Source organism: Plectropomus leopardus, chromosome 7 (assembly GCF_008729295.1).
Source record: "Plectropomus leopardus isolate mb chromosome 7, YSFRI_Pleo_2.0, whole genome shotgun sequence".
In the NCBI taxonomy this organism is placed as follows: domain Eukaryota; kingdom Metazoa; phylum Chordata; class Actinopteri; order Perciformes; family Serranidae; genus Plectropomus; species Plectropomus leopardus.
Window position 1 is genome coordinate 14,027,827 of NC_056469.1, and position 8,833 is coordinate 14,036,659.

The following is an 8,833-nucleotide window of genomic DNA, read 5'->3' on the forward strand; positions in this document are numbered from 1 at the left end:
TCTCGAGTCACCACCATCATTACCAAAACACTCTGCAGCAAGCCACTCAACTCTTTGCTTCTTGTGGGCACAGGTGCGGAGGATGTGGGAAAACAATACTTTGTGTGTCTACACTGCTGGTAGATTTTCATTTGACAAGTGTTGTCCCATGTTCTCATGAGTCTGTTGAGGAGCAATTAAAATTATTTTTCCTCTTATATTACATATAGATTTTTCGCAGACCAATACAACATTCATTAATTATCTATGTTGTGATGATAAAAGGGAAACGCTGTACATACAGTTTTTGTCATATGAGAGCACTACATCTGGAAATATTTCTCCACAGAGCTTTACATATTGCATGAGTACATGTCCATAATGTTGTCTTTGTTCTCCTGCGACCAAATTGGGATCATTACTTCTTAACAGATCGAATGCCTGACATGAATATGTTTTTGTACCAGATGCTAGGGTTGTCATAAGCTGTTTAACACTGTGATTCTCAGATGCATATGTTGTTCGGGCTGCATGTTCTCACATGTACATACATAAAAAGCATTTGGAGACATAATGTCCCATAAAGAGGAGCTTGTTCAGTATGTGGAACTAAAATGTGGACAGCACATGAATAACTCCTTCTCATACCTCAGTGAACATTAACAAGAATAGGCTTTTTCAGATCTTTCATACACACTTATAGTAGGTCTAAAACGCATGGTGGTCCTGAATATGCAGATCATGAATATGTCATTATTACAGAGCTTGATATGAATTCAAATCGTCTTGAGAAACATAGATGAAACTTTCCAGCAACAGATGCCATGATTCTCACCATAAAATACATACAAAACAACATCAGTGTATGATTATTTTCTAACTTATTCGCAGCCACTGATACTCTGTAAAAAGTAACACTTGCAAACCCTTGGTAATTGCACATCCTAAATCTTTAGTTTCGACTCCAGAGCCACCAGATGTTGCATATATATTTAAAGTTAAGTTCACTATGTGACAAATTTGCATAATTTAACAGTTTCTTCTAACTCAAGCTCTTTTCATCTTTATCTTTATTATTCTTCTCCACTTCCACGCAAGTGCCATTGCTGGTGTGCATCACAGAGGTAGCACAAATACAAAGAAAAATAACATGTAAATGTAACAAATTTTTGTAAAAGACAAAAGAATAAGAGTAGTAGAAGCAGTAGCAGAAACCTAACTGTTAAATTTTACTCACAATCAGAATTAGAATGTTTATGTGAACAACCACACTCAGACGATCTGATGGCCGTCTTTAACCCCTGCACTGTTGCTCTTGGACTGAAAGCAAATCAGACAACAAACTTTGCTTGTAGGGGATCTGCGGTTTAGGATCTGTTTTTTTTGATGGTTCCCCATGCTGCGTGGTACATGGTACAAATAACAATTAGTGCACAATTGCACTTAAGACCATTATCTGTAGACAGAAATTCTTGAAGGAAATGACGTTTGCTATTCTGGGAAACTCATCATGGGAGTATTGCTCAGCATGTTAGAGAGTGTGAGTTAAACCCTGAGTCTGAATATGAGTGTCTATGCGAAATAAAAATGGCCTCATAAATCACCACTCTAATACTATATCATTAAAAGGGAACTGACATATAAATCACTACAAGTCTATATTATCCCCACGGGGTATGTGTGCTTTGCACTGTCAGGCTGTCTGTCTTCCAACATGTCAGTCAGGCAGACTTCACGCCTGGATCACTGTTATTATGACAATCATAACATTTACCAGGGTATGGTATTTTAGGCACTATTATGAAATATCCAAAATTGAAAGCCAGTGTCTTGTCAGAGAGTCTGGATGTCTGGATGTGCACTATGATTTTAGACTTTAAGATACAAGGAACAACTGACAATATTGTTTTTTTGTCTCAATTACAAATCCCATGTAAAGTGTAACTGGAACTAAATACAAATAATAACCTAGACACACCACGTAGTTAAAGACTTACATATTTGGCACATTTCTCAATGTCAGTATTGAGAATGTCAAGAAGTTTTATTTGATAGAGTAAGACCATCCTCGCCCAAAAACATCTGTATAGGTTGTCTGTGCATGCACCTTATGACGACCCTTATTTATATTTATTGTGGCAGCCTCTAGTGGCAGTAGTTATTATTATGTGAGCAAAGGAAAAATTCATACTTATTAGCTAATTTATAACATTCATGACAACTGATCAGGGGTGAATTTTTATATAACTCAACCCTTTTACATTTTTATAAAGGCTTAAAGTTACGCATATTTAAAGGCGTGGCAGCTTGAGTCACTGCCATTGCTACAGTCTGTTGAGTCACTTCTGACTACAAAAAAACAGATTCTAAAATGCCGAGCTCAAGGCTTCAGGACAGCAGTCCACAAACCAATGACTGATGTCACAACAGCCATGTCCATTACTTTATACAGTCTGAAAGATCAATGACGCAATATACTCAACTAACCTCATGTGGGCTGTGTAAGGTAAACTAACTTGTGTACATAACTTAAATTATGTAACAATAATACATGTTTTAACACAAACCACAAGCTTTTCCTAAACCTAACCAGGAACTTCTAGTGCTGAACTGTGACCGTTTCACAGCGTAAATCACTTTTTTAAACGGTGACACACCTGTAGGTGCACCTGTTGCTGGCACTCTCCAACTATCTATAACTGACCAGCAAGTTTGAAAAAGAAAAAAAAAAACATCTTAAAAGTCACCAGGTCTAGCGAGAAAGTCACTGAGTGTGTTGTGTATCAATGCACAAATACCCACTGTTGAAATCCATGCATTTGTTGAAACCGTACTTAACAACTGTGGTGGCTCATACAGAGTCAAGCATGTCATGACCTATGTCCACTGTGTAACTGTGCCTTATAACATAATTGTACCGCTGGCAGCACACCTCCGCTATTTAAATCAATGAACTACTTTATAACCACAGTGGTTGTTTCAGTGCATGTCCAATCTGGAAAAAAAATACAGTCACTACTATTTCATTGGTGCATTTTTCAGAAGCAAATTTAGTGAGTGGCCCAAGGCAAATGCTGTCTTACTTTACTTTTCACCCTTTCTCTCAGTGGAAATGTTGGTCTTGCCAGTGATAGAATAGAAGTAGTACTCAAAACTTTTTCTGAAGTGAAAATATAAATTGTAAAATTTTTAACACCGCAAAATCAGTTCAACAGTCAATATTTTACTTGAAGTGACGAGTAAAAGAGAGGCATGATCAGCAAAATATACTTACATTTCCTTACCTTTTCATTTTTTATATAATGCTGGATCATTAAATGAATAATTCTATTATTCATATTAATACATATTGTACATATTAATATTTAATTTGCAAGGTAACTTAAACAGCAACATGTCTCTGTCAGGTGAATGTAGTAGGCTACAGTATTTTTCTGTGAAACAAAAGCACACAATAAGTATGCTGTTGAGTTGCTTACTCACGGGCCCTTTTGTTTGTTATTTAGCTGTACAAATTAGAATAGCAACATAATTTGACATTTTTTATGCGTAACAACAATATGAATCTGTTGCTCAGGACTCAGTTGCTTTTTTGAGTGGTTCTCAAAAAAACCATAAGCCAAGCCATCAGCCCATTCCAAAAAGTCATTGCATATAATGTCATAAAAAGGCATAACATAATATGTAAACAGTCATAGTATAGTATGTCAACAAATGTCATATCATATGTCATATAATATGGAAAAAAGTCATTGTATAGTATGTCATGAAAATGTAGTTTATAGCCCACACTTTAGTATTTCGCGAAAATGTATGTAAAAACTCACAATATAGTATGTCATAAAAATATCATTAAAACATAGTATTTCATAAAGATGTTATTTTAAAATCCATGAATATAAGTCATAAAAATGTCGTAGGTTAGGATTTTAAAAAAAAGTAATGATTTAGTACATTATAAAATTGTTCTTAATTAGTTATAGTTTAGGTTTACCATTAAAATGAAAACAAAAGTCACTGTATAGCATGTCCTAAAAATATCATAGGTCATAAAAATGTCATCAAAATATCGTAGTACAGAATGACATCAAACTCTAGTAATAAAAGTCATAGTATAGTAGGTCATAAAACCTCATAGCATAGTTTGTCATGAAAATTTTATTGAATCATGGTATCGTATTTAATCAAAAAGTTCTTTAAGTAGTCATTGTTAAGTATCTTACAAATATAATTTTTTAAAAAGTCATTGCATAGTAGTCATTAAAATTTCATTAAAAAAAAACATTATACAAGAATTTGTCATAAAAATGTCATAGTATAGTTTCTTATGAAAATTAAAAGCATATAGGGCCATAAAAAATGTCAAATAATAGTCAATATCAGCATCAGTATGTCATAAAAATATCACATAAAGGTAATGGTATAGTATGTTATAATAAATGTCATTATATAATATGTGATTGTTATGGTTGTCAGGTGACTACCTGTTTTGTCATGTTTGTTGAAGTGCAGTTTTCTCTGTCAATGTAGGGAGGGGTCTTCCCCGAGCCTCCACCTCTGGATCATCCATCTGTGTTTGCGCCCTTGCCTTTCCAGTCTCCTTCTGATTGCTCCCCTTTCTGCATGGGTTTCGGCTACCAGTCAGGGGCCACTCAGATCCATCATAGCATTCATAAAAGTCACTTGAAAGGCTGGTTGGGGGCTGAGATGTGAGCAGTCTGCCCATGTGCCTCTCTTTATCCGGGACTCTAAAAATGGGAGTTCCCACCCAAAAACCCTCACTTTAGGGGAGCTGTCATGTTGTCCATCTTTATATACAGTCTATGGTAGACATTGACACATTCAGAAAACATTCTCAATTCTGTATTGATTCTAGCTCCATGTAAAGTGAATAAACATAATATTTTCACAGGTAACACTCCTTTTGTCTACCTTAATGACACAATTTACACATTTGTACTACCTCTGACTTATTAAATCTGAGTTTTACTGAGTGAAATGTAATGCAGAATTTTGCAGCAGACTTCAGTGATGATTTACTGAAGTCAAGATTTGATTCGATTCACGATACTAGTTTCACGATATTAGTTTTACGATATGATTTTCTCACAATTTTATTTCTTTTTAAATGCAAAATGAGTTTACAGAAAAAATATGAAATATGCATTTCTCTCTTCTTTTCTATATCAAATTAAAGTAGACATATTATGCTTTCACTGCTTTCTCAACCTATTAATCCTGTTACAATGTTGGATGTTGAAGTTAAATAATAACAAACAGTCAGATACTGAAATAAGCATATGTGGGAGAAAGCCCTGTGGGCAGTTTTGGCTGCCTGTGAACACTAGCCTTTTGTTTGGCTTTTTCTAAACACCACTCAGTCTCTCGTCACTCTGAGAAGGATGTCTCTATATGGGCACACTGCTCCATGCTAAGGCCGCTCCCTCTCCTCCCCTCCTCCCTCTGCGCAAGTGCTCTCCCCCTCCCTTCCCCACTGGTCTGCCTGAGTCTCTCAGCTGAGAGGAGTTTCTGGGAAGTTAACTTTGTTCAGCATCCCCACAGAGGCAAGCACTGGACAGAATTGGATGGACTTTGTTTTCAAGCCAGCAAAAGCCAAATAAGGCAGTGTACGTTTGTTCACGCCACTTCACAGAGTGCTGTTTACTAATCAAGTCAAAGTACGAAGCTGGCTACGGATGGTGCCGTTCCATCAATACAAGGTTGTGTGGGGGACTCGAAGCACAAGCCGTAAGTAACATCATATCAGTGTTTTGTCTGGGTTTATTTTGTGTTGACAGTTGGTGAAAAAGGGGACGTGAATACAGTGTGAGAACAAGCAGTGTACATGTACACATTGTTAAAGTTTACAGTAGAGCTAATGTCTATTAGCACATAACAATACAGTCGAAAAAAGTTTTTCAAAATCGAATTACCATAGTTACCAGATAATACAGTTGTGGATTCACTTCCACATTATTATACAAGCATGGAACGTGAAGCTTAAGATGTGTAATGAAATATTTTTTTTCACTAATGTCTCCTAAAAAATGCAGCATTGTTTTCTCAGCAGCTGAGCTTATGTGATCATTCCTCAAACTTACCTGACTGCATTCATATTACACGATATTCAGTGTAGTCTGTGCTATTTCTTTGCTAACTTTCAAACCGAAAACAGTAGAGTACAGTGAGGAGGGAAAGGTAAAGTGTAATACTTGAAATATTCCAGTGTTATCATTGATATTTCAGGTAGGAATGAAATGATTTAAAACAAAATTAGCTTTTACTTTTTTTGAAAAGTCCTGCTAAAATACACTGCAAGTAATGAAGCAGAAAAATAACATATATGTGGTTTAGCTTTTTCTTTACCAGTAAAAACATTTTCATGTGGACCACAGTGTTTTTTAAAGCATACACACTATTATGTTAGTAACTAAAATTACTGTTATAATTGTGTTTTTCCAATTACAGTATATCACAACATATGCCTTCAACTGCAAAGCTTCCTGAAAAAGAAGAGACAATGCATTGCAAATCCTGTGGAAAGGAAGCAAAAAAATTCAGTAAGTAATAAACACAGCTTTTATTTTAAATGTTCAGGTATAGAGATACAAAAAAAACCCATTATATTTATTTATTATTTTGTGGAACATTATAAAAAAAATAAATAATATAATTTCTGTCATTCAGCATTGTAGTACTGTTCTAATAAATAAAAGTAAAACAAAAAAAAAAGAAAAGAAACACTGTAAACATGTTTTTCAGAGTGTGTCAATGACGTGATGGGGCCTCTGAGGAGGTGTTGGAGGAGCCCTGCAGATACACAGATGAGCTCAAACAAATCCCCATCCCAGAAAACCTCTGTGCCCAGTTCCAGAGACCGTCAAAGGAAAAGGTCATTACGAAAAAAGACAACGTATCTGGCATACAACACAAGACAGGATGACGATTCTCATACGTCTTCCCAGGTATCCCTAACACCAGCTAACAAAGCTGCAGCATGCAAGATATCTGTAACATCTGAAAGAGAGAGAGGACATCATCATTACACAAAATAATTAGTGTCTTTCTTTTTTCTGTTCTACAGATTTCGCTGAATCCAGTGTGGAAATTCACAGATGAAGACAAGTATGACCTGTGAATCGTGTTAGGGGTTTGCAGTAAAAGTAGCCTGTTTGAGTAGTACTTTACATTTAAGCAGTAATTGGGTTATATAATTATAGAACAGATTTGTGATAATGTAACTGCAGTTACTACGTGCAGCTACTATGTGCACTAACATTCACCACCTGATAGAAAGTGCTGATATTTTCTCATTCAGCATTTTTCAAACCTTCGAAATTTTTAACACCTTTTGGACTTCTGCAGTTTTTTGGGTGAAAATAATGCAAAAGTAGTGTTATGCATTACTCTGTACAGGAAGTAATATTGTAAAGAAACTTCCCTTTAAATTGACAGTTACTAGTGTTATGTACTGCATAATATTTTGGAAGTTAGTTGCTCAACGCTGCTTGTTAAAGTTCCAAAGAACACAACTAACAAATACTTTAGATAGTACTTTTGGGAAAAAACAAATACATGTTCTCTGATCTACCAGCTATTAATGTCCTCTTAAAATGAATATAATTTGTAAGGGGTTTACAGTATTCAAAAAGAATTTCAGAATACTATCTGTTGTAGATATTAGCCCTAATTAATTCCCCAAAAATAACATTGCCAACTTTGATAAATGATTATATTCCACAAAGACAGTGTGGGGAAGGTAATACTGTCTTAACAACAAACATTTTCAAGTAAAAAGTAATCTACTGCAGTTTATATAACAGAGTTGTTATTCTAAAGTGACAATATTCCAAACCAAGAGTCTGTCAAATGACACTTTCCTCTGGAAATGTAGCTTACACATTCTTACAAAGCAGTCTACTGCATGATCAGCAAAAATACATCTTATAGTTGTTTGTCAACAGCAGAGGAAACAATTTATGAGCAACTTTGCCTTTGGTATTTCTTTTCTATTTCACTGGGCATCTTAGCATATTTTCCACGTGCATTTAGTAACAAGGGAGTGTATTAGAAACTAAGTAAAAGCAAGTGAGTAAAAGAAAAAATCCACCATATGGTTCAACAGTAACTCTGATAACTGTTTACTCACAATGCAAAGACCGTTTGCAGTCTCTGTTACTGCGGAGATTCGCGTTGTAAACATTCGTTATCTGGACCGGATTCAGGACCTAACATTTAACTGTCTAAAAGGTCGCCATGTCCGAGTAACAACAACGAACTACGTTACTTTGTCTGTTTAATGTTTGCAAACAGAACTTCCACACTGAGAGACTGTTCCCTCTTGCTTCAAGACAGCCATCATTCTTCCTATACCTAAAAAGTCTGCTGTGTCCAATCTAAATGACTGCTGCCCTGTGGCACTTACCCCCATCCTGATGAGGTGCTTTGAGAAACTGGTTCTCCAGCACATCAAATATCCCTGCCAGCCTGCACCCTCACCAGTATGCTTTCAGAACCAACAGATGCACAGAGGACGCTGTATCTACAGGTACTGCTCTTCACTCAGTCTTCACTCACCTGGAGAACAAGAACAGCTACGTCAGGATGCTGTTTGTTAACTTCAGCTCAGCATTCAACACAATCTCTCCCAAGAAGCTGATTGGAAAACTTAACGCTCCGGGCTTCAGAACAACACTCTGCAACTGGATACTGGACTTCCTCACATGCAGACCCCAGAGAGTTCGGATTGGCAGTCACACCTCCTCTATATTAGTGCTCAACATTAAAGCCCCCCAGGGCTGTGTGCTCAGCCCCCTCCTGTTCACACTGTACATCCTTTCTTCCAGACATCAGG

The 8,833-nt window shown here is 36.2% G+C and overlaps 1 long non-coding RNA gene across 1 annotated transcript; it reads left to right on the plus strand.

The window, feature by feature from the left end:
* The first annotated feature begins 5,526 nt into the window (after positions 1-5,526).
* On the plus strand, positions 5,527-7,473 carry LOC121945168. The gene is made up of 4 exons (XR_006105948.1): positions 5,527-5,727; positions 6,448-6,539; positions 6,742-6,944; positions 7,064-7,473. It is a non-coding gene; the product is annotated as an uncharacterized LOC121945168 (long non-coding RNA).
* Positions 7,474-8,833: the final 1,360 nt, after the last annotated feature.